At 44.9% G+C, this 25,654-nt stretch overlaps 1 long non-coding RNA gene across 1 annotated transcript; it reads right to left on the reverse strand.

The window, feature by feature from the left end:
• Nucleotides 1-22,596: 22,596 nt before the first annotated feature.
• Nucleotides 22,597-23,986, reverse strand: LOC138809429 (uncharacterized). The gene is made up of 2 exons (XR_011366838.1): nt 23,517-23,986; nt 22,597-23,141 (listed from the first exon to the last, which is right to left on the reverse strand). It is a non-coding gene; the product is annotated as an uncharacterized lncRNA (long non-coding RNA).
• Between the last annotated feature and the right edge of the window lie 1,668 nt (nt 23,987-25,654).

The following is a 25,654-nucleotide window of genomic DNA, read 5'->3' on the forward strand; positions in this document are numbered from 1 at the left end:
TTACAGTTACATGAGTGAGGTAATGAGTACACTTCCTCTTGAACATTGTTACCCCCTCCATTGTTTTCCCCCTACCATCCCCTCCCTCCCTCCCTTCCCCGAGGTTCTTTTTTTTTTTGATTGTGATTAAGTGATTACATAATTTCCGGAAATTCACAGTATTGTGGAATAATGATGCTCATTTAAAGTCACAAGTTCATTCTGACTTTCCTGGAGCAAATTGTCTATCACAGTCTGTAATATAACACGGTGCTCACATGTAATATACCATATATGTGATCAGCAGCATGGGGATATTTGGTAGTGGTTCAACCAGATGAGTGGGAGTTCTTTGTTTCTTAAGTCCTGTTAGTTTTGTCATATCACCTAACATTTTGGATTTAGCATCCACTTATCAGGGAGACCATGTACTGTTTGTCTCTTTGTTCTTGGCTTACCTCGCTCAACATGATTCCTTCTAGCTCCATCCATTTCCCTGCAAATGCCATTATTTTGTCATTTCTAATGGCTGCATAATATTCCATTGTGTATAGATACCACAATTTTTGGATCCATTCATCTGTGGTGGGGCATCTAGGTTGTTTCCATATCCTAGCTATTGCGAACAGTGCTGCAATAAACATGGAGGTGCATGTGTCCTTGTATATTGGTTCCTGTTGTTCAGGGTAGATGCCTAGAAGTGGTATGACTGGGTCGTAAGGGAGGTCAATCTTTAGCTTTCTAAGGACCCTCCAGACTGCTCTCCAAAATGGTTGTATAAGTGTACATTCCCACCAGCAGTGTAATAGGGTTCCTCGTTCTCCACATCCCCTCCAGCATTTGTCGTTGGCTGATTTGTGGATGTGGGACATTCTGACTGGGGTAAGGTGGTATCTCAGGGTTGTCTTTATTTGCATTTCCTTCACCACCAGGGATGAAGAACATTTCCTCATGTGTTTCTTTGCCATTTTTATTTCTTCATTTGAGAAGTCCCTCTTTAGTTCCCTTGCCCATTTAGTAATTGGTTTGTTAGGTTTGGGAGGGATTAGTTTCTTGAGTTCCCTGTATATACAGGATGTTAACCCCTTGTCTGATATATTGCTGGTAAATATTTTTTCCATTAGTTGGTTGTCTTTCTAGCTTGGTTGCGATAGCTTTATCTGTGCAGAAGCTTTTTATTTTAAGGTAGTCCCATTTGTCGAGTCTCTCTCCAACTTGTTGTGACCCTGGGACTCTGTTCAGGAAGTTCCTTCCTGTGCCTATTAGTTCAAGTGTCTCTCCTACTCTGTCCTGCAGTAGTTTCAGAGATTCAGGTTTAATGTTAAGGTCTTTAATCCATTTTGAGTTGATGTTGGTGCATGGTGATAGGCTGGGGTCCACTTTTAGTTTTCTGCATGTGGCTGCCCAGTTTTCCCAGCACCAGCGGTTGAAGAGGCTGTGTTTCTTCCATTGTATGTCTTTGGCTCCTTTGTCGAATATCAGCTGGCTGTAGGCCTGTGGATTTATTTCTGGATCTTCTATTCTGTTCCATTGGTCTTCGGGTCTGTTTTTGTGCCAGTACCATGCTGTCTTTGTTATTATAGCTCTGTAGTAGAGTTTGAAGTTTGGCATGGATAGCCCTCCCATATTGTCTTTATCCCCTAGAATTGTTTTGGCTATTCTAGGTCTTTTGTTGTTCCATATGAATTTTTGGACTGTTTTCTGTATTTCAGTGATGTACGTCATTGGGATTTTAATCGGAATTGCGTTGAATTTGTATATTAGTTTTGGAAGTATTACCATCTTTATTAAGTCGGCCTATCCAGGAGCATGGGAGGTCTTTCCATTTCCTAGTGTCTTCTGCAATTTCTTTCTTTAACTTTTTATAGTTCTCATTAAATAGTTCTTTTACATCTTTGGTTAGGTTAATTCCTAAATATTTTATTTTTCGGGAGGTTATTGTGAATGGGGTTGCTCCCTTTATTTCCCTCTCTTCCTGTACATTATCAGTGTATAGGAAGGCAACTGATTTTTGTGGGTTTATTTTGTATCCTGCTATTTTGCCGAAGTGATTTATGATTTCTAAGAGTTTGGGGATGGAGTTTTTGGGATTGTGGAGGTATAGTATCATGTCGTCTGCAAAAAGGGATAGTTTAACTTCTTCTTTCCCTATGCGGATCCCTTTAATGTCTTTTTCTTGCCTTATTGCCATGGCTAAGGGTTCTAGGACTATATTGAAGAGGAGTGGAGACAGTGGGCATCCTTGCCTTGTTCCTGATTTTAGGAGAATTGGTTGTAGCTTTTCCCCATTAAGTATAATATTGGCTATTGGTCTGTCATAAATGGCTTTTATTGTTTTTAGAAATGTTCCTTCTATTCCTATTTTCTCCAGAGCTTTTAGCATGAATGAATGTTGAATTTTGTCAAAGGCCTTTTCTGCATCTGTGGCGATAATCATGTGATTCTTGACCTTGGCTCTGTTGATATGTTGGATTACATTTATTGACTTACATATGTTAAACCATCCCTGTGTCTCTGGGATGAAGCCTACCTGGTCATAGTGAATTATTTTTTTTATGTGTTTCTGGATTCTGTTAGTTAGAATCTTGTTAAGGATCTTTGCATCTGTGTTCATCAAGGAGATTGGCCTGTAATTCTCCTTTTTGGTTGGGTCTTTGCCTGGTTTGGGGATGAGTGTGATATTGGCTTCGTAGAATGAGTTTGGGATAGCTCCCTCCTTCTCTGTTTCTCTGAAGAGCTTGAGGAGTATGGGTATTAGTTCTTGTTTAAAGGTCTTATAGAATTCTGCTGTGAATCCATCTGGTCCTGGGCTTTTTTTTGTTGGAAGACTTTTGATAGCTTCCTGTATCTCATTATAGGATATTGGCTTATTTAATTGGTTAACTTCTTCTTTGCTCAGTTTGGGCAACTTGTATTTCTCTAAAAATGCATCCATTTCTGCCCGATTTTCTTCCTTTAGAGAGTATAGCTTTTGAAAGTAGTCTGTTAGAATTGTTTGGATATCTTGGGTACGTGTTGTGATGTTTCCCGTGGCATCCCTAATCCTATTAATATGGGTTTCCTCTCTTCTTTTTTTAATTAATCTAGCCAATGGGCCATCAATTTTGTTTATTTTTTCAAAGAACCAGCTTTTTGTTTGGTTTATTTTGGTTATGGTTTTCTGATTTTCTAATTGGTTAATCTCTGCTTTTAATTTGGTTATCTGGCTTCTTCTAGTAGCTTTAGGTCCCATTTTTTCTTGTTTTTCTAGCTGTTTTAATTGCAACATGAGATTATTTACTTGGTCTGTCTCCATTCTCTTGATGTGGGCACTAAGGGCAATAAATTTACCCCTCAGGACTGCTTTTGCTGTGTCCCACAAGTTTCTTTGTGCGGTGTTTTCATTTTCATTGAGTTGTAGGAAATGCTTTATTTCTTCTCTGATCTCTTCTGTTATCCAGGCGTTGTTAAGGAGTGTGCTGTTCAATTTTCATGTATTAGAGAAATTTCTGCGGTATGCTTTGTTATTGAGAGCTAGCTTGATTCCACTATGGTCAGATAGGATACAGGGGATTATGTCGATCCCTTTGTATTTGCTTAAGTTCCTTGCATGAACTATGATATGGTCTATTTTGGAGAAAGTTCCGTGAGCTGCTGAGAAGAATGTGTACTGTGTTGTTTTAGGGTGAAATACTCGGTAGATGTCAGTTAATTCCGCTTGGAGTATGGCCTCTCTTAATTCGGTAGCTTCTTTGCCAATCCTCTGGTCGGTAGACCTGTCCTTTGGTGAGAGTGGTGTGTTAAAGTCTCCTAGTATTATTATATTGGGATCTATTTTATTCTGTAAGTTTGAGAGCATTTGTTTGACATATCTGGGTGCACCAATATTTGGGGCATATAAGTTGATGATGGTTATATCCTCCTCTTGGATTGTTCCCTTTATTAATATGTAGTGTCCGTCCTTGTCTTTCTGTACTGATTTTAATGAAAAGTTTATTTTGTCAGATATCAGGATAGCTACACCTGCTTTCTTACTGGGGGCGTTTGATTGGTAGATCCTTTTCCACCCCTTCACTCTGAGTTTGTTTGTATGTTTGGCTGAGAGGTGGGTCTCCTGAAGGCAACAGATGGATGGGTCTTGTTTTCTGATCCAGTCCTCAGTTCGTTTTCTTTTAACTGGCGAATTCAGCCCATTTATATTAAGAGAAAGTATAGAGAGATGCATTGTTGTCCCTGCCATTCCGTTTTCCTAAGTTACTCTTCTTTCCTTTCCTCCTGTGCTTGCTCAGTTAGACTTTGAGTAACGCCTGTTTGGGGCAGGCCCCAGTTCCTGGTTGCTTTCTTCAGGTTGTGTCCCCCCTCTTAGAATTCTTTGTAATGCTGGCTTAATGTTTATGTATTCATTTAGTTTTTCTTTGCTATTAAAAGTTTTCAGTTCTTCATCGAATGTGAATGCTAGCTTTGCCGGGTATATTAGTCTGGGTTGGCAGTTATTGGCTCTCAGGGCTCGTATGGTGCTTTCCCAGGCTTTTCTTGCATTCATTGTTTGTGTGGAGAGATCTGCAGTGATTCTGATTTTTTTTCCCATTGTAGTATAGCTCCTTCTTCATTTTTGCTGCATGCAGGATTGTTTCCTTATTATTCAGATCTATCATTTTTACTATAATGTGTCTAGAAGTGTTTCTCCTGGGGTCTTGCTTGTTGGGTGTTCGATAAGCTTTTGTGATGTAGTTAAGATGGTCGTTTTTGAGGTGGGGAAAATTTTCATTGATTATCTTGTTAAATAGGTGTTGCATTCCCTTGCTCTGGAATTCCTCACCTTCGTCCACTCTGATTATGCGAAGGTTAAATTTTTTAGCATTATCTGCTTGCTCTTGAATATCCCTTTGGTTTAATTTGAGTGATTTTTCCATATCTGTCACTTTTTGGTCCAGTTGGTGTATTCTGTCTTCTGTATCTGACACTCTACCTTCCATTTCATTCACTCTGTTGACCGTGGCTTCTATTGTGGTTTGCATGGAGGAAATGGATCCCTTTATGGATTCAATGTTGGTTCTCAGAGTACTGATCTCACCTCTCAATGAGGTATGCATTATCTCTAATTTGGCATTTATCTCACTTCTTACTGAGGTTTGTGCAGCTTCCATTTTTGCATCCAACTCTTGTTTGATATCCTGTATCTCTTTTGATAGTTCATCCTTGTGCTCTTTCAATTTCTGATCAATTTCTCGCTTTATTTCTTGAGTCATTGCCTCCAGCAACCCTTGGATGTAGCTTTTGTCTTCCATTCCTGCTTTGCTCCCACTGGGGCTCTCCCCTGCGTGGCTGCTGGCTTTTGAGGTGAGCTTGCTGTTCTGGGTGGTGGTAAACCTTGTGATTTTTCTCTGTGATTTTCACATGGAGGTTCAGGAGACTGCTCTTCAATTTTGTTTTGGTGTGTCTGTCTTTGCTTGGTTGCTGATTCTGTATTGGTAGAGAGAGTCTGTGCCTAATCTGGGTTCTGTTGAGAGCCTATTTCCAGCTGCTATTCTGACTTACTTAGGATTCTCAGCTCTCTGCTGTAGATTGCTGGCAGTTTCCGCCTTTGGAAGGGTTGAGCAGCTAGACTGCTTGTGTTTGCTCCTACGGGTGCTCTTGTGAAGAACAGATGCTTTGGATGCACTCTCCCAGATACTGGAGTCTGCTATGGGCTCCTGATGTGTTTTTGTTTGTTTGTTTTGGGCTGGTTGTGGGCTTGAGCTCTAGGTTTGGGTGCTGTCCCTCAGCTCTTCAGCTCAAGGCTGGCACCCTACCATTTGAGCCACAGCACCACTTCTGACCCTTTTTGCTTTTGTGATGCTGAGAAATCAGATCCAGGGCCTCATACATCCAAGACTATCACTCTATTGCTGAGCCGCCTTAACAGTCTGAGCTCCTGCTTACTATCAGGTGCTGGCAGCCTGTGTTGCCCAATTCCCAGTCTAGGGTATATGGGTGGAGTTTTGGTGGGGTTTGGGCTTCTCTTGTCCTGGGCCTCCAGGTCTTTTGTTGTCACAGGCGTGCTTCCCGGGGAGTGTTGTTTCCTGGTTTTCTCCCCTCTGTTGAGGCGTGTGCTCAGCTTTTTGCTTCAGTAGGGAGGAGTTGGTTGTGTTGTTCAGGCGCCGGATCCCCGGGCCTGGTTCCGGCCCCAGCCTGGAGCGCGCTCATTAGGCCTGTGCTGATGTGTATACCACCTAGGTTATGCAGCCTGGAGCGCGCTCGTTAGGCCTGTGCTGATGTGTATACCACCTAGGTTATACAGCCTGGGGGACACAGTTCAAATTTCTTCTACTGTTGGTAGTCTTGACCCAGGGATGCTGTTCCTGGCTTGGGCATTTAGACAGGTCCCTTTATCGCGCTGCTGGTGCTGAGTGGCTTTGGCGGGATGGAGCCTCTCTGCTCCAGTGGAGAGTGAGGGGTGGGGGTGGGATCCTCGTGGAGACTCCCAGCTGGTAGGTTTCTCTGTTCCTGGCGATCTGCTGTTCTGCAAACCGGTACCTGGTGATCTGCAGGCAGCCCCCTGTGTCTCTGGGGCTCGGCAGCCCCCGCCGGGCCGGCTGGCCGGCGGCTTGGCGCACTGCCGCGCAGCCAGTAAAGGTTGGGGGAGGGGTCTTTGCTTTTCTCTGTTCTGAAATTCTTCTTTTCCTCTCTTTCTTTTTTTGTTATTTTCCGCCTCTGGTTTTTCTCTGAGTGTTCGTCTTTTTGTTGTTGTCGGTCTCTTGGGGAGATTAAGCGTTGGAACTCGAACTCTCTTTTTGGTTGGAGAGAGCTGTGGCGATTCCCTACTGCCCCGTCGCCATCTTGGTTCCCCCCTCGAGTTTTTGCCCTTTATCAATAATCTTGTTTTGTTTTTTGATTTCACATTTTTGTTCCCATGGATATTCTTTTCCAAGGGAAAAGGGGGTTCAGGGAAGAAAATAAATTTCCAACAGCAGGAGGGACTGAGGCCAGACATAGGAGGAACTTTCTGCCAGTATATAGCAACTCAGATATTACAAAAACTATCCAGGCTGAAAGGAAGAAGTATAATTGTCATTATTTGCAGATGATATAGTTTATTGAGATAGTGATAGGGATTTCAGTGAAAAAATACTCAATAATTGTGGTTAAAAAAAACTAGCTGGGAAGGTGGCTCAGTGGTAGAGCGCTTGCCTTGCATGCCTGAGCCCTTGGTTTGATTGATTTCTCAGCACCACATAAGTAAAAAGAAAAAACGCCAGAAGTGGTGCTGTGGCTCAAGTGGTAGAGTGCTAGCCTTGAGCTGAAGAGCTGAGGGACAGCACCAGGCCCAGAGTTCAGGCCCCACGACTGGGCCCCCCCAAAAAAAAAACCTAACAGGATGTAGGATTCATATAAAAATAATTTTGCCTGGTGCCAGTGGCTCACACTTGTTATCCTAGCTACTCAGGAGGCTGAGATCTGAGGACCACTGTTTGAAGTCAGTCCAGACAGAAAAGAATCTAACTCCAATTGATCACCAAAATAGCCAGAAGTGGAGTTGTTGCTTAAATAGTAGAGCAGTAATCTGAAGCTCAAAATCTCAGAGACAGCATCCGGGACCACAGATCAAGTCTCAAGACCTGCACACAAATATTAAAAGTCAATTCTATTTTCAGTGGTATCAAAAACAAAACACTTGCCAGGGACCTGTGGCTCATGCCTGTAATCCTAGCTACTCTGGAGGCTGAGATCTGAGGATCATAGTCCAAAGCCAGCCAGGGCAGGAACGTCCAGGAGACTCATTTCTAATTAACCACCAGAAAACCAGAAATGGCTCTGTGGCTCAAGTGGTATAGTAGAAAGACCCCTGCTCAGGCAGGAAAGCCCACCTAGTCATCCGGAGTGACAGACCCCACGGCAGCAAAGTTGTTAACAGAGAAGCAACTTTATGGAGAAGTTTCCTACACTGACCAGTCAGGGTCATAGTACAGGCTGGGAAGCTGATATTGTGATCCCAAGTGGCCCACATATTTCAGTTTTTTTTTGTTTTTTGTTTTTTGTTTTTTGTTTTTTTTTGTCGGCCGTGGGGCTTGAACTCTGGGCCTGGACGCTGTCCCTCAGCTCTTCAGCTCAAGGCGAGCGCTCTACCACTTGAGCTACAGCGCCACTTCCAGTTTTCTGGTGGTTTATTGGAGATAGGAGTCTCACAGTCTCTCCTTCCCTGGCTGGCTTTGAACCGCGATCCTCAGATCTCAGCCTCCTGAGTAGCTAGGATTACAGGCGTGAGCCACCGGCGCCCGGCTCACATATTTCAGTTTTTAAAAGCAAAAGTCATGAGCCCGGTCATGCACAGGTGACCAATAGGATTGTAACACACACAAAGGATTGTACAGTCATACCAGACCACACACACAGGTGGCCAATGAGGTTGCAGTTTGTCTGTAATGGCTGTTTAAACCAGCCTATCACCTTGGTTTAAAGTGGCATGCAAATTTAGCGGGTAAGGCAGGGGTCTACCTTTTGGCGGGCAAAAGGAAGAGTTTACCATAGTCATGTGCAATAGGCGGGGTTTACTGTGTGTGGTGTCACCAGTTTGAGCCAGATTACAACCTGTTTTATTGGTCAGTCTTTAACTGAACAATCAAGAGTGGGTTAGATTGTTAAGGGGAGGGGAAACAGATGCATTTTTTTCATTCTGGGAACTAGGCCCATTAAGTCTAAAATCCCTAAAACAAAGGCAAAGCTTAAAATAGAATCATACCAGCTTGGGCCCCATCTCAGGGTCCACTTCAGTGGTAGAGTGCTAGCCTTATGCTGAAGAGCTCAGGGACAGTGCCAGGCCCAGAGTTCAAGCCCCAGAACAAAAAAAAAAACAAATTTCAAGAAAGTCTAACCTTGAACATTGAAAACTAAAATAACAGCTACTTTGGAAATACCCCATTTTGTTCACCATCCTCTTCTCCTTGCCTCTGATGAATTTACTGTTACAGAAAGTGATTCTGTTGTTGTCCTTTATATTACTAGAGGTATTCTCATGTTTAATGTACACATCTGAATATACCTTATGTTAGGACCACTTTAGCCTAACTCCATTTTTTCCACCTGGTTTGTAAAGTATAAGTAAGAACTGACCTTGCCCGTGAAGTAGGCCCTGAGAGGAGACTTGAGCTGGTACAGCTTCTTTCCAGGCTTTGCCTTTGTTTTAGGGATTTTAGGGGAAAAAAAAAAAACAACCTTTAAACAAGGTTAACTAGACCGTGGCTCCAACTGGCCCAGTTCCTGAAATGGAAAGAAGGCTTCTAGGTCCCCCTCGCCTTAACAACCTAACCTAGCTTGATTGTTCAGTTAAGGACTGACCCGATAAAACAGATAGGTTGTAATCTGGCTCAAACTGGCAACTTCATGAGTTTACCTTAAACTCGGTCTTTTTTCACAAGCTTATGGTAAACACCACTAAACTCCTCCTTTGTGCATGCTTACCATAAACTCTGCCTTACCCACTGAATTTGTGAGTCATTTAAACCAAAAGTGATAGGCTGGTTTAAACAGCCATTATGTGACAAACTGTAACCTCATTGGCCACCTGTGTGTGGTCTGATATGACTGTGCAATCTTTTGCATGTGTGACAATCTCATTGGTCACCTGTGTGACCAGGCTTGACCTCGTGAATTTTACCTTTAAAAACCAAAGTACAGGGGCTGGGAAGGGGGCTGGGAAGGTGGCTCATTGGTAGAGCGCTTGCCTTGCATGCATGAGGCCCTGGGTTCAATTCCTCACCACCACATAAGCAAAAAGAAAAAAACTGGAAGTGGCACTGTGGCTCAAGTGGTAGAGCTCTAGCCTTGAGCTGAAGAGCTGAGGGACAGCGCCCAGGCCCAGAGTTCAAGCCCCACGACTGGGCCCAAAAAAACAAAACAAAACAAAGTACATGGTCTGCTTGGGTTGCAATATCAGCTCCCAAGCCTGTGCTGTGACCCTGGCCAGTCAGTGTAGTTGTTTCTTTGTTAACAACTTTGTTGCAGTGGGCTCTGTCACTCCATAATGTAAGGTCCGCTCCCCTCCTCGCAGCAAAGTCTCCACCAGTACCTGCGTTACCTAGGCAACTGGGATACCTGGAAGAGGTCACTTCTGCATCCACTTAGGTCACATCTGAATTTGATGTGGCCACACCTTTCTCCGCCCATACCCTAAATAAGGCCTAGCCCAGGCCCAGACGCCTTCTCTCTGCTCTTTTCTAGCTCTTCCTTAAATCTTTCCTTCTCTTCTCTTTCCCAGCTCTCTCTCTTTCCCAGCTCTCCCAGCTCTCTTTCCCAGGCCTTTCCCCACCATGTGGAGGATCAAGATGGCCTGGTGCCAGCTGGAACGATGAATAAACCTACCCCTTACCTGAATACCACTTGGGTGGTGCTGTTCTTAACTCGGCTACCTCTTTTTAAAAACCTAACACAGATAACTAGGTGGGCTTGCCTGCCTGAGTAGGGTCTTCCTACTACACCCACATCCATTGTTTGTGCAGTAAGGGCAAGCCGACCCTGTCTGTAAGGGAGCCAAAAAGAAAGAAAGAGAAAAAAACAATTTCCAAAACAGCCAGTTCCCAGAAACAAAGCCAGAACAACAAGGTCAGCAGGCCAGGTGGAGGGGTCCACTCAGCAAAAGCACATATGTAACCCCTCTGTTTTAACCAATAAGAGTAAAATTAGCTATATGTTTACAGTTAGTTTATGATTTTCAGTTTTTCCCTATAAAAGCTAGCCTGTGAGACTAGGCAGGGTTGCACTCACCATAGAGATGGCCCTGAACCGTCAGTTTGATTCTCAATGCTTGACTTTTGCTTTTTATTGGTCTCGTTCCTTAGATCAAGGACTCTTATCACCTTACTTTCACTATCTTCATAAATAACAGCCTCAGGTCCACAAAGAGGAAAAAGGAGATACTGTATAGTAGAAGGTGAATGAAGAAAATGCCCCATACAACCCTTTCTAATCATGTTGTGTGTAAAGGATCCTCAGAACTCACACCATAAATGTTTAAGGAAGAATCACAGAGTCCAGAGGAATGAGGGAAGAAGAGAAAGGATTTTTCCATGTAAGGTCTGCACAGGAACACCTCCCTCCCTCTTGGATAAGTTTCCACCAAGTATCTGTTACCTAGGTAACTGGCAGACCTGGAAGTAGTCACCTTCCCCTCTGTCTAGGTCACATCCTGGGCCACCTCTGGTCACATGCCTCCTGTCTTAGGAGGATCCCAGACCCTGAGATCACAACCAGATCCAGTGTGGCCACACCTTTCCCCCACCTGGCCACACCTCTTCCTGTCCCAGGCCAAGATAAGTCCTGGCCCAGAGGTGGGTGGCTCCTCTCCACCTCCCCCCTTTCCTTTTCAACCATGCTTCTCCATCATGCATGGGGGGTGGAGGGGGGTTGACTGGAGGCAGCAGTTGGGTAAATAAACTTCTCCTGCCTGAACAGCGTGTGGTGTTCTCTTAATCGGCTACCTAATGAAACCTACTTAGTTAATATACCTTACATTCCACAGTCTAATGGAAGAAACTCTGGGAAGTCAAGTCTGAGTTCCCTAGATTTGCAACCTGGAGTTATAGTATTTGGAGTAACTTGTAGAAATAGCAAGAATACAGGAAATCAACCAATGCAGAGCATACAACTCAGAAAGGCTAAAGCAGGCTGACTTTGGGCCCATTGTCAAGCTACACATGGTAACAGACCTACACAAATCTTCACTCCTCCAACTAAGCCCAGGCTGATCACCCAAAACCAACTTCTGTTGGAAGAGCAATAAAATTTCTGTAAGAATCTAGAAAGTATTGGGGTGGCTCCTCAATATTGGGGTCTGTGATCAAAGGAATGAGACTTAAACAAAGCGGAAGTTGGACAAAGCTATATTTCCCTTGAAGCACCTAGAAACTGACTGGTCAGGGCCGCCTTGGCAGAGAGAGAACCCACCCAGCTGCATGGGCTAACTTTTATAGGGAACAGGCCAAGCAGTTTAGGCTGGCCACACGCAGGTGGCCAATAGCATTGTAACACTCACAAAATTGCACAGTCGAGTTACACACAGATGGCCAATGAGGTTACAATTATTCCTAAACAGTTGTTTAAACTAGCTTAGCACTTTGGTCAGTTTTGGCGAGTGGATTTGGCAGGCAAAAGGCGGGGTTTGCATTTCTTGGTGGGTAGGGGGTTACAGATACACTCACTACTGATTGGATGTGTCCACCTGGCCTCTCATCATTATTCTTTAGGCTCTGTTATCAGGGACTTGCAAAACACATTTTATACTGGCTTCCTAGACTTGTTTCTCTAAGTTAGTTCCTCTAGGCTGATTCAGTTCCTTTGGGGGATTGGGGTTAATTTTAGTTTTGCTGCACAAACAACAAGATGGATGTTTAACCAGGCTGGAGTTACATACGCTCACTGGGTCCTAACATTAAGATGGGGTCCCAACAGAAGGGAGCTCTAAGAAATCTTCATGTAGAAACTTTCCCCTAGTTTGTAGAAGACATTGGAAGAAGCAAGGCAAAATCCAAGTCCATCTTAGAAACAAACAACCAAAAATTGCTAACATGTGATAAGCAGAAATTGAAATATATGGGAAAATTATTATGAGCCTTTAGAAATGTAAACTGAGACAAATGTTTTTCAGTACTACTATTTTATTCTAGTGTGTACATTAGAACGGTAACATCCTTTGCAAAATATAATCCATGACAGGCCGCTGGAGGGCAGAGGTAGCCGAGAAAAACCACTTCCTTTTACACCACCTGTCCCAATTATACACCACCTGAACCAATCGTACCTTGGGGGCACTAGCCTGAAACTGCTCCAACTCACAAAACAGGTTGCATGCTAAAAGTTCCTGCTGACCCCAGCCATATAAACCCTGCTACAACCAGACTCTGTGCGACCTCTCTGATTCCAACCAGGGAGTTCATCTGGGAGCGTACCCCAATAAACTTTTTGTAAGGTTCACTCCTGGATGGCAAGCAGACTCTGCCCTCCTTGCAGCCAAGTCTTTGCCCAGTATCTGCATTGCCTAGACACTGGCACACCTGGAAGAGGTCACATCTGCATCTGCTGAGGTCACATCTGGACTGGATGTGGCCACACCTTTTCCTGCCCCTACCCTAGAGGAGGCCTAGCCCAGGGCCAGACCCTCTCTTTCCCAGCTGCACAGAGTGCTAACATGGCCAGGTGCCAGCCAGAACAATGAATAAACCTTATCTGAATACCACCTGCATGGTGCACTTTTTTTTTTTTTTTGGGGGGGGGGTCCGGTCGTGGGGCCTGAACTCTGGGCCTGGGCGCTGTCCCTCAGCTCTTCAGCTCAAGGCTAGTGCTCTACCACTTGAGCCACAGTGCCACTTCCGGCTGTTTTTTCTTTTTGCTTATGTGGTGCTGAGGAATCGAACCCAGGGCCTCATGCATGCAAGGCAAGCGCTCTACCACTGAGCCCCTTCCCAGCCCCCATGGTGTACTTCTTAATCAAACTCTTTAAAAACCTAACACTGTGGGGCTGGGAAGGTGGCTCAGTGGTAGAGCGCTTGACTTGCATACAGGAGGCCCTTGGTTTGATTCCTCAGCACCACATAAGCAAAAAGAAAAAACAGCCGGAAGTGGTACTGTGGCGCAAGTGGTAGATCGCTAGCCTTGAGCTGAGGAGCTGAGGGACAGTGTCCAGGCCTAGAGTTCAGGCCCCACGACCTGACCCCCCCACGCCCACAAAAAAAAACTAACACAGGCGGGAGGGGGAGATGGGAAGGGACGGGAAGGGGAAACAGTGGAGGAGGAAACAATGCTTGATAAAAATTGTACTCATTATCTTGCCCATGTAATTGTAACTCCTCTATACAGTATTTTCACAATAATAATAATAATAATAATAATAACCCCTAACACTTATCTTTCTTCACCCTTACCTCCTCATGCATATTCTTTCCTTGCCTAAAACCTTACAATCCATTAGTCAGTTTAGTGGTTGAGAACAATTGTTTTAAGTGAAATGGGTTGTTTTTAAGGAGAGCAAAAACTGACTCCATCTTTAAGGCACTAAGAGCTGAGAATTAAAATAATGGTTTCAAGGGGCTGGGTAGGTGGCTCAGTGGTAGAGTGCTTGCCTTGCATGCCAGAGGCCCTGGGTTTGATTCCTCAGCACCACAAAAGAAAAAAGCCAGAAGTGGCACTGTGGCTCAAGTGGTGAAAGATTACAAATTAGAGTTACATTTTACAATTGCTAACTGCTGATTTTGCTTCTGTAAACTTGCTTATGCTAGCACTGACCCTTCCCCTCCCTAAAAATAAGTAAAAAAAGTTTCAGAGTCCAGATGCCGGCCCTGAGACATGGTCTGTGGTTAAAGATAAAGAACAAAAGAGTACGTTTTTCTAAGTTCTTGTTTGAAAATTCCCCAAATGGGACCCAATATAAGGACCATCTGGCGAGTCCAGCAAACTAGGTCAAATGTCAACCAATCACAAGCCTGTAACTATGTGAACTCCCCTCCAGGGTGACAGCTCCCCCTAGATTTGCCCTGAGCCAACCATTTTACCAAGAGTGTTACAAATGATTGCTGGAGTACACAGTGACTTGTAAATGGACCAATCCCGGGGCACCTGGTTTCTTATGCTAATCCTGTGGTTTTTGTCTTTAAAAATGCCTGTAACCGCTGCTCGGGCTCTCTCCTGAACCGGGGTAGAGAGACCATTTGCGCAAACGCTGAATAAACTCCTCTTGCTTGTTGCATCTACTGGTTTGGAGTCTTGGTTTTGGGGGCGCCCTCCCGTAGAGGAAAGTATCCCAGTGAGTCTGGGGTCTTTCAGTGGTAGAGCGCTAGCCTTGAGCTTCATGAAGAGCTGAGGGACAGCGCCCAGGCCCAGAGTTCAGGCCCCACGACCGGACCCAAAAAAACCCCAAAAAACTGGTTTCTCACAAGCACCTCAGGGTCAGGAAATATGCTGTGTCTGTTGAGACTCTGGGAAATATGAGACACTGGGAAAACTGTTTGGAAAGTCCCTCTGCTTGTTGTGATAAGATTGTGTAATCTGCTTGACTACCTGCCTTGGGAAATGTGGGAGGTTAACTATAGGAAAACAGCCCAGCCACTACCTTTGCCCTTCCAGGAAGAAGCAGCCTTATCCCCGCCCCACAAGAAAGAATATCTGCCTGCTTTGTGTGGGGACTGCCAAATTCACACACCAATTTAAACTGATTGAAGTCAGGACTATGTCCTCTTTTTGCAATTTACTAAGTTCTTTTTACAATTTACTAACTGCTGATTCTGCTTCTGTAAATATATGCTTATGCTAGCACAGACCCTACCGAGGAAATAAAGTAAAAAGTTACAAAGTCCAGATGCAGGCCCAGGGACAAGGTCTGCAAACATAGATAAAGAACAAAAGAGCATGTTCTCCTGAATTCCTGTGTAAAAACTCACCGCAAGGGGCTCAAGATAAGGACCATCTGGAGAGCCCAGCAAACTAGGTCAAATGTCAACCAATTGCAAGCCTGTAACTATGTGGACTCCCCTCCAGAGAAGCCTCCTCCTAGGGAACCAACCAGTTTTCAACAAGTGTTACAAAACTTCCCGTACAGTTGATTTTTAAGCTGAGCCAATCCTGGGGAGCCTGGCGTCTTATGCTAATCCTATGGTTTTTGTCTTTAAAAGTGCCTGTAATCTATGCTCAGGGCTTCCTGTCTGCCTTGGACAGAGAGCCCGTTTGCACAAACGCCTAATAAACTCCTCTTGCTTGTTGCATCTGCTGGTTTGGAGTCTTGGTTCTTGGGGTGCCCTCCCGTTGAAGAAAGCATCCCCGTGGGTCTGGGGTCTTTCAAAACCACATGATAGGTTAGTTCAAACAGTTACTATGAGGCAGACTATAACCCCACTGGCCACTATGCAATCCTTCTGCATGTGGCCAGGCTTGACCACGTGGTTTTTGGCCTTTAAAAACCCAAGTTTAGTCTCTGCTGCGTCCCTGGCCAGTCAGCTATCCACTTCCCCAATAAATTAATCTATTTGCATGAGACTGTCTCTGCATAGTGGACTCTGGTGGTATGTGGAATCCCCTCCCCCAGAACTGGTAACAGTTACCATTAGAAAATTTAAGGCAGCCGGGCGCTGGTGGCTCACGCCTGTTATCCTAGCTACTCAGGAGGCTGAGATCTGAGGATCGCGGTTCAAAGCCAGCCCGGGCAGGAGAGACTGTGAGACTCCTATCTCCAATAAACCATCAGAAAACCGGAAGTGGTGCTGTAGCTCAAGTGGTAGAGCGCTCGCCTTGAGCTGAAGAGCTGAAGGACAGCGCCCAGGCCCAGAGTTCAAGCCCCACGACCGACAAAAAAAAGAAAATTTAAGGCAAACGGAGACACAACTGTCATGCTTCAGAACATACTGTTAGTGAAATGGGTCCCTTCCCATAGCTTAGTCCACTCCTTCCCTTCTCCACAGCTTGGCATGCTCCCTTCCTAGACAACACCAGGCCCATGTAGTAAAGGCAGTAAATAATCATCTTCCAACCCCCTTTACTTTGGCATGGCACTTCTCTGGGGCAGCTACCACCATATAAGGCAACAAGAGCCCCTTAGAGTGACCTTCAGATCTTGGCAGTTGCAGGACCTTTATCTACCACTTGGATGGCAGCCATAAATCCTAGTCCGACATGATGAATGAAGCCCCTGGCCCACACCAGAGTCTTCGCCTGCTAGCCCATTGTAGCCCCTCTTAAACCTCCTAGGTTATATAGGTCATCCCAGACAATAGCCTGTGCTTCTTCTCATTCCTCCCTCATGAAAATGAGTCTTGCTGGCTTCCCTCTCCTGGCAATAAGCCTTGGCAATAAACCTTTCTTTGTTCTCTGTACGTGGATATCTGTGTGGTTCTCTGGCAAAGTCTATTAATCTTAATTTTGCTAATACATACCGTTAGGAAAAAGAAGATATGGAAAAATTGCATCCATTACCTTAATACAACTAGATACTTAAATAAATTAATTAAATTAAATCTTAAATAATAAATTATTATTTAAGATTGAATATTATTTAAAATTATTATTTAAGATTATTTTGTGCTGTGCCCACATTTGAATTTGTATTTGGTCTCACAACATCGCAGGGGAAAACCAGGATTTCCAGAAAGTACTTCCTCTCACCTGGCTCAGCTGGAAGAGTTAGGTCCTCAGCCAGCCCACAGAAAGCTAAGACATTAGATCTAACTCTGGGTAACAACTCTAAACGTCCTCTTCCACTAGTGTAGCGCAAAGCATAATGGGAAATGTAGTCTTCTCCAGGCACAGACCCACTGGCAGGGCTCTTTCAGGCTCCTCCCGTTCATGCGCCTCCCCGCCCACTCACGGCGTTTTCTGCTCAGGAATTCCGGTTTCTGGCGCTGAGCCAAGCTCCTGGGAAGTTTCAGGAGTGAAGTTCAGTGTTCTGAGCGCCGGAGCAGGGGTGGCAAGAGGCCCCGCCGCGCCTTGGCGAACCTGGGGACCTGAAATGTGAGTGGATGGCAGGCAGGCAGGAAAACGGGCTGCAGGCGGCAGCTGGAGCCGGGCGGGTAGCCTGGAGGCTCCACGCACTGCCGGTCCCTCCGGTCTGGGTGACTGTGCCTGGGGTCGTGATTGCTTTGTCAGAGTCGGTTCTGCCAGAATCAGTGTCCTTCCAGGTGCCGGAACCTAGCTGGCTCGGGAAGGTTCGCGGGCAGGCTAGAAGGTTGTGCAGACTAGGAGAGCTGGGGAGGCCTGCGCTTCTGTTCCACGTCTGATTCTGCTGTGAGCCAGTGTGATGACATCATTTGTCCAGCTGAACGATGGACGAGTCACAATTCTAGTGAGGTTGTGAAGGGTGTGCTGGCCGAGTCATGTGCTATGGCAGTTGTGTTGGTGGGGTTCTGTGTTGTTTCTTGTGGGACTGTTTCTAGTCCTTCAGGGCGCTGTAGCCCTCTTAGCACTCCTGGCTCCAGTTCACACATGATTGTACATGACTGGCTGATGGACCTGTATTCCTTGAAATTAAGTAAGTGTGGCAGATTCGAAGGAGGGCAGATTCTGAACAGGAGTGTGCATCCTGAAAGAACACTGTCCTTGTGAACGCTCACTAGCCCTAAAGAGCAGAGGCAGAGAAACACTAGAACGGGAAGATCTGGTTACCCTCCCTTGCCCTAGCAATGATTGATTCGACTTTCCAGAGCACAAGATTCACCTGGTACAACTTTCTCTAAAGCTTCCAAGCACTCTCCAATGTTGAGAGGAGGGAGGTGAGCTAGACTGAGAAATGAACCAGAGCTGAATTATCAGAGAGTTAGGAGCTGTGGTTTATAGTACAGAGCTATGTTCTCACACCTGAAAGATCTGCCTCTACAAGAAAGCTAATCCCCTTCTCTTTCTCTCAGTCTAACCTCACTGTCTGTCATTTCTAGAATGCAAGCTCTCTCAAACTTATCCTATTATTAAATGCAGCATCTAGTGGTACTAGTTCTTTCTTTTACCTGATGCTTTTTCTGGCAATTCAGGAAATGTGTGCTAGGCACCTTATGCTTTAAAACAAACATGACAAAACACAACTTAAGTGATGTACCTTGCTCACGGTTGTATGGTTTGTAGATGTTAAGTATCCTAAAGGTTTAGCTAGTGTTGGCCATATTGTTACAATCTGCCCAAAGTAGTATTGTTTCACTTTGGAAATTTTTGTGGGGACAGGGGTGAGGGAAGTGAATGAAGTCAATGTCGCACAAACATTGCTTGAAAATATTTCACTTGAAAGATTCTGGTCCTTTTCATATCCTCAGCATTTCCTGTGGCTTTTGTGACTGAAAAATATTACTAATATGGATATATTGCACTTTTAATATGTTCTTGAAATATTACATATTCTTCAGTACAATAATGAACTTATTTTACATTACTTAAAATAGAGTGGACTGCATATACTTTTGTCCTAACCCTGATTCCCTCCCTCTTGTTTTTTTTTTTTTTTTGTCTTTTGCCAGTGGTGAGGCTTGAACTTGGCCTGGGCACTGTTCCTAAGTTCCTGAACTCAAGGCAAGTGCTCTACCACTTGAGCCACAGCACCACCTCCACTTTTCTGGTGGTTAATTGGAGATAACATTTGTAGGCAGAAATTCCATAATATGATTTTTTTTTTGCTCTAGGGATGTCCAAAAGGAAAACAAAAAGAAAAAGTCCTCATGAAATATATGAAAATTTCATTCCCTTAAATTGAGATATTCAGCCTATAACAAATTTATTTTATTTTATTTTTTTTGGTTTTTTTTTGGGGGGGGTGGTCCGGTTGTGGGGCCTGAACTCTGGGCCTGGGCGCTGTCCCTCAGCTCTTCAGCTCAAGGCTAGGGCTCTACCACTTGAGCCACAGCGCCACTTCCGGCTTTTTTCTTTTTGCTTATATGGTGCTGAGAAATCGAACCCAGGGCCTCAGGCATGCAAGGCAAGTGCTCTACCACTGAGCCACCTTCCCAGCCCCCTATTTTACGTTTTTTAAAGTAATAAACAAACTATTGTAATGCAGAAAAAGTTAAAACTAGAATTCATACATTGCCCTTTAATGATTCACTTGATCTTGAGAAGGCTGGCCTGGCCAAAGTGCAACCATATTGGATATTAAGGCCATTTTGTAAAAAAGGCTTTTACTGACATGAGTTCAGGTTCCTCGAAAAATGGCAGGACCAAAACCGCTCTACTGGTAATTCCCTAGCAACAGTCAATCAGTAACTAGCAGGAAAGTAAGACTCCAGATTTTTCTTAAGATAGCATAATTAACATATTTTGCTGCTCAGCTGCTTAGCCTGAGCACTTTAGCCAATAAGATTGTTACAAGACTTACTTACTAAATGTTAACCAATCATGTAACTACTAAGTTGGAAACCTCCTACCCTTGCTAAAACCACAATAAAAACCCTGCTGAATTGGAAGTCAGGGATCTCAACTCTGACCCGTTATGTCGGTGAAGGTTATGAGTCCAGGCTGGAGCTTGCAATAAATGACTCTCGTGAGCTTGCATCAGAATCGGTTCATTGGTGGTCTTTGTGGATCCTTATCTGGGCATAGCAGTCTTTACTTGCAAAAGCAAACTCACTGAATTCTAGACAATTGACTTTTGTGGTGATTTGCATTATTCATCCACTGGTTGAAAAGTTCACTTCATTGTACTTCAGAAATTTGTCTCCTTGGGGAAAAACAAGTTGTTTAAGGATTCAGGTGGACCTGTTGCAACAATGAGAAGTACAAATTGTCTTGTCATAAAACGAGCTTTACAATGTCGGTGGGGGGGAGGGAGGGGAAGGATTGGGTGGGGGGAGGGGGAGGGCTGGGAAGGGAGGGGAAGAGTAAACAAAGGAGGAGGCTGCAATGCTTGGTAAGAAATGAATGCATTATCCTGCCCTTGTAATTGTAACCCCTCTGTACAGTATGATCACAAACAAAATAAAATTTAAATTAAAAAAAAGATTTCTAAAAAAAATGAATTTATCTACAGGTTGACCCATTATAACAATGAGATGTACAAGACACTATGATGAAAACTGAATGTTACAATTTAGGCCGGGGGCAGAGTGGGGGGGAGGGTAGTTGTGGAAGTGGGTGGGAAGGGATGGTAGGGGAAAAACAAAGAAGGAGGCAACAATGCTTGATAGGAAATGTAATGGTTACCTTGCTCATGTAACTGTAAACCCTCTCTACAGTATTTTTACAATTAAGAAGTTATTAAAAATTTATCCTTTAATGGCCAATAGACACATGAAGAAATGTTCAACATCCCTAGCCATAAAAGAAATGCAAATCGGGGCTGGGAAGGTGGCTCAGTGGTAGAGCGCTTGCCTTGCATGCATGAGGCCCCGGGTTCGATTCCCCAGCACCACATAAGCAAAAAGGAAAAAAGCCAAAGTGGCACTGTGGCTCAAGTGGTAGAGCGCTAGCCTTGAGCTGAAGAGCTGAGGGACAGCGCCCAGGCCCAGAGTTCAGGCCCACGACCGGACCCAAAAAAAAAAAAAAAAAAAAAAAGAAATGCAAATCAAAACAACATTGAGATATCACCTCACTCCAGTTAGAACAGCAAAAATCAAGAACTCTAACAACAACAGATGCTGGAGGGGATGTGGACAGAAAGGAACCTTACTTCATTGTTGGTGGGAATGTAAACTTGTTCAACCACTTTGGAAAGCAGTATGGAGGTTCCTCAAAAGACTTCACATAGATCTCCCCTATGATCCAGCAATCCCACTTTTGGGCATTTACCCAAATGTTTACAAACAAGACCACACTAAAGCTACCAGCACAACTATGTTTATTGCAGCATTATTTACCATAGCTAAGATATGGAACCAACCCAGATGCCCCTCAGTAGATGAATGGATCAAGAAAATGTGGTATATATACACAATGGAATTCTATGCCTCCATCAGAAAGAATGACATTTCCCCATTTGTTAGGAAATGGAAAGGTTTGGAAAAAATTATATTAAGTGAAGTAAGCCAGGCCCAAAGAAGCATAGGTCCCATGGTTTCCCTTATTTGCAATATCTAGTATAGGTATGAGTCAAGCGGAAAAGGTCAGATAATGTGATGTTAGGAAAATGAACCCTTAAATATGTATTTTAATGTTTTTGTTTCTTTCATGCATGTGTTTCTAACGCATTTATAAGATTATTTCTTTGTTGCTTTGTATGTCCCTCCCCCACAGTGTAACCCCCGCTTTCACTATATTTGATGTCAGTATAACATGTGGAGGAGATGGGGACAAACAAGTCGTTTAAGGATTCAGGTGGACCTGTTGCAACAATGAGAAGTACAAAATGTCATGTCAAAACCAGCTTTACAATGTCGGTGTGGGGGGGGGAGGGGGATATAATTGGGTGGGGGGAGGGGGGAGGCGGGGAAGGGAGGTGAAGGGTAAACAAAGGAGGAGGCTGCAATGCTTGGTAAGAAATGTATGCATTATCCTGCCCATGTAATTGTAGCCCCTCTGTACAGTATGTTCTCAAATAAAATTAAATTAAATTTAAAAAAAATTTATCCTTTAAAAAAAAAGAAATTTGTCTCCTACATAGTTTTATTAAAAACAAAGCTGTAAGCCGGGCGCTGGTGGCTCATGCCTGTAATCCTAGCTACTCAGGAAGCTGAGATCTGAGGATCGCGGTTCAAAGCCAGCCCGGGCAGGAGAGACTGTGAGACTCCTATCTCCAATAAACCCTCAGAAAACCGGAAGTGGTGCTGTAGCTCAAGTGGTAGAGCGCTCGCCTTGAGCTGAAGAGCTGAGGGACAACGCCCAGGCCCAGAGTTCAAGCCCCATGGCCGACAAAAAAAAAAAAAAAAAAAAAAAGCTGTAGATGACCTAGAATTTCCTATATTATTTACCAACCAATATATATACTGGCAAAAATATGCAGTCATTTCATTCATTTAAAGTTTTGAGAAGCTACATTTTAGGTTGGAATCAGCATTGCATTTCTGTTAGTATTGATTGTTGAACAGATGAGGCTTTACTCATGTCATGTTCTTACTGAGGATAATTGGTTTAGGATGATATCATTCCTATTAAAAGTAATTTATGTTCTTGATTAGGCCGTGTATATCCAGCAGAATAGCCAAGATTCTTAACAATATATTTGTTAGGTTTTTAAAAAGAGGTGACCGAGTAAGAACTGAAACTGCACCACGCACGTGGTATTCAGGTAAGGGGTTTATTCAGTAGACCTGCTGGGACCAGGCAAGGTTGGCACTCCACGCGGCTGGCAAAAGAAAAAAAGAGGGCGGTCTGGCGGCGGTTTAGGCCTTATATAGGGTAGGGGGCGGGGAAGGGTGTGTCCAGGTAAAGGGAAGTGGGATCAGGTGGGAGAAAGGTGTGGCCACATCAGGTTAGGATGTGACCTCAGCAGATGCGGACGTGACCTCTTCCAGGTATCCCAGTTGCCTAGGTAACGCTCAGCAGATGCGGACGTGACCTCTTCCAGGTATCCCAGTTGCCTAGGTAACGCAGGTACTGGGCGAGGTCTGTTCGTCGTCCAGGAATGGACCTTACATTCCAGCCTTTTGATAATTATGAAAAAGGGCGAAGACTCTCTCTGGCTACTTCCTGCTGGCAAGGGGCGTCGTAGGGGTAAAAGGCTGGGATGTGGTCCATGCTGGGAGAAGGCAGCAGGCTGCAGCTGTCACTTGGGTGTTGATTCCTCGATGAAGTCTGGAGGAGGCGAGTCTGTTGGACGGAGTCTGGAGAAGTTTCATGAGGCATTGACGGAAACCTGAACAAATGGAAACTCTGACAATTTTTAAACCTAGAATGGCTAGCCTTTGAGAGGGAACCTAGAGGGGAGGGTCCCCGGGACCCAGCCTGCGTCACACTCTTCAGGGCACAAGCCAAAAAGTAGAGTCAGTCTGGTGAGTGAATAAGAGCTGACCAGGCAGAAGCGGCGTCCCGACTTCCCCCAGAGCCCTCTAGAGAGAAATGGCCAAGCCCCCAAAGCCAAGCGTCCTCGGCTTCAGAGGTGACCGGCCTTTCAGCTAAAGGCCGTAGGAGCTCTCTGGCGTGGCGCCACGTCTGGACAGAGACTGAGTGACAGAGAGCCGTAGAGTAGTTTCACTCACCAGAGTAGAGAAGTGGTGTGGACGTGGATGTGAAGGCCAGAAATGGTATTGGTGAAAAATCTCGCATGGTGTCAAGGCACTTTGGTTCACACAAAAGGGGTAGTTATTGGGTAGATGAAAAGAACACCATGCGCTATTCAGGCAGGAAAAGAAGTTACTGAACTGTAGTCCCACCCAGCATGGTGGAGAAGCATGGCTGAAAAAGGAAAGGGGGGGGAAGAGAGGTGACCTAGTAGGAGGTGACTGCTTCCTGGTCTGCCAGTTCCATGATGTCTGCAAGAAGTGAGTCTCTTCGATGAAGTCTGGAGGAAGTCTTCTCAGGCAGGGGGCTGAACAAAGATGAAAAGCAAATATATTACTGGAAAGAAAAGATTGGATGTCCATGGCTTGGAGGTGACCTAAGGGATGAGGTAGTGAGGTCTTTGGGGAGGAGAGCAATTAGCTCAGTGTTACTCACCCGGATCTTCAGGGATGCGAGATAGCTTTACCTTGGTAGGCCCAAGGGGGGAACAGGTGTACCTCGAAGTCAGTGTTGGCATAGAAGGGGCAGGAGCAGGAGACCTTTTTATTCTTGACAGGTGAATCCACTGTGGCTGTCCCTTGAGCTTGACTGCTGTGGGGGTGGTCAGCAGAACCTGGTGAGGGCCTGTCCACTTAGGGTGTAAACCAGATGGATTAAGGGTCTTGAGAAACACTTGATCACCAGGCAAAATTGGGGGAGTGGGAAAGGGGCCTTGATGAGGCTGAGGGAGACACTGGTCAGCATGTTGGCGCAGCATGTGCCTAAGAAAGGTTAGGACGGGAAGGTAGTCTATTAGTGGAGTTTTGGTATTGTCAGTAGGGAAATTACCTAGGAGAAAAGGTCTTCCATACATTAACTCAAAGGGGCTGAGGAAAGTAGGGCTGCGGGGAGAAACACGTAAGCGGGTGAGCGCCAGGGGTAACAGTTCTGGCCAGGATTGTTGGAGCTCTAGAGAAAGTTTAGTAAGTTGTGTCTTAAGGAGCGCATTAGCTCTTTCAACCTTTCCAGAAGACTGAGGCCTATAAGGAATGTGAAGATTCCACTGGATGTTTAGAGAGGATGCCACCTGTTGGGTCACTTTGGAGATGAAAGCAGGTCCATTGTCAGATTGAAGTGACCTGGGTAAGCCAAACCTAGGAATAATTTCTTTAATAAGGACAGAGGCAACTGTGTCAGCTGTCTCCGACGTTGTGGGATAGGCTTCAATCCATCCTGAAAAGGTATCAACCATAGTTAGAAGGTATTTGAGCCGCTTACATCTGGGCATGTGAGTGAAGTCTATCTGCCAGTCTTCCCCTGGGGTGTGTCCCCGTGCTTGGTGTGTGGGGAATGCAGCTGGTCGGAGACCACCCTGTGAGGAAGTAAGAGAACACGTGGGGCAGGCTTGGGTAACAGCCTTTAGTCGAGTAGTTAGGCTAGGGCAATGGATTAAAGGTTTAAGAAGGTGGGAGAGAGGCTTGTATCCAATATGCAGCGCCTGGTGAACCTGGGAAAGAAAGCTGTCTGCTTGTGTCTCAGGAAGAACAACTCGTCCTTCCAGAGACCACCATCCCTGTGCTTCCTGGGAGGCTCCCTGGTGCATAAGTTCCTCGATCTCCTGTGGGGTATAAGAGGGTTGAATTGAAGGCAATACCAGAAGCAAGGGAGCTGGAAGTTGTCCCTGGAGTTGTCTCTGGGCTGCTAGCTTTGCCTCCCGGTCTGCTTTTGAATTGCCGACTGTAATGGCATCCAATCCTGTCTGGTGTCCTCTGCAGTGGATGACCGCAACCTGTTGGGGAAGGGAAGCAGCTTCTAATAGTTTAAGAATAAGTGAGGCATTAGTTATGGGAGTCCCTTTGGTGGTCAGGAAGCCACGTTCCTTCCAAATTGCTGCATGAGAATGGAGAATATGATAGGCATATTTTGAGTCTGTATAAATATTGATCTTCCGGCCCTTGGCTAGAATTAAGGCCCTAGTTAAAGCTATAAGTTCTGCCTTTTGTGAGGTAGTGCTAGGGGGCAGAGGGCTGCTTTCAAGAATGGTAGAGTTATTAACGATGGCATAGCCCGCAACTCGGCTTCCTGAAGAGGTAGATGTGGAACTGCCATCGATGTACCAGGTGTCTTCTGGGTCAGG

The sequence above is a fragment of the Dipodomys merriami genome, unplaced genomic scaffold, assembly GCF_024711535.1.
Source record: "Dipodomys merriami isolate MVZ:Mamm:240054 unplaced genomic scaffold, mDipMer1.0.p SCAF_5, whole genome shotgun sequence".
Taxonomy (NCBI): Eukaryota; Metazoa; Chordata; class Mammalia; order Rodentia; family Heteromyidae; genus Dipodomys; species Dipodomys merriami.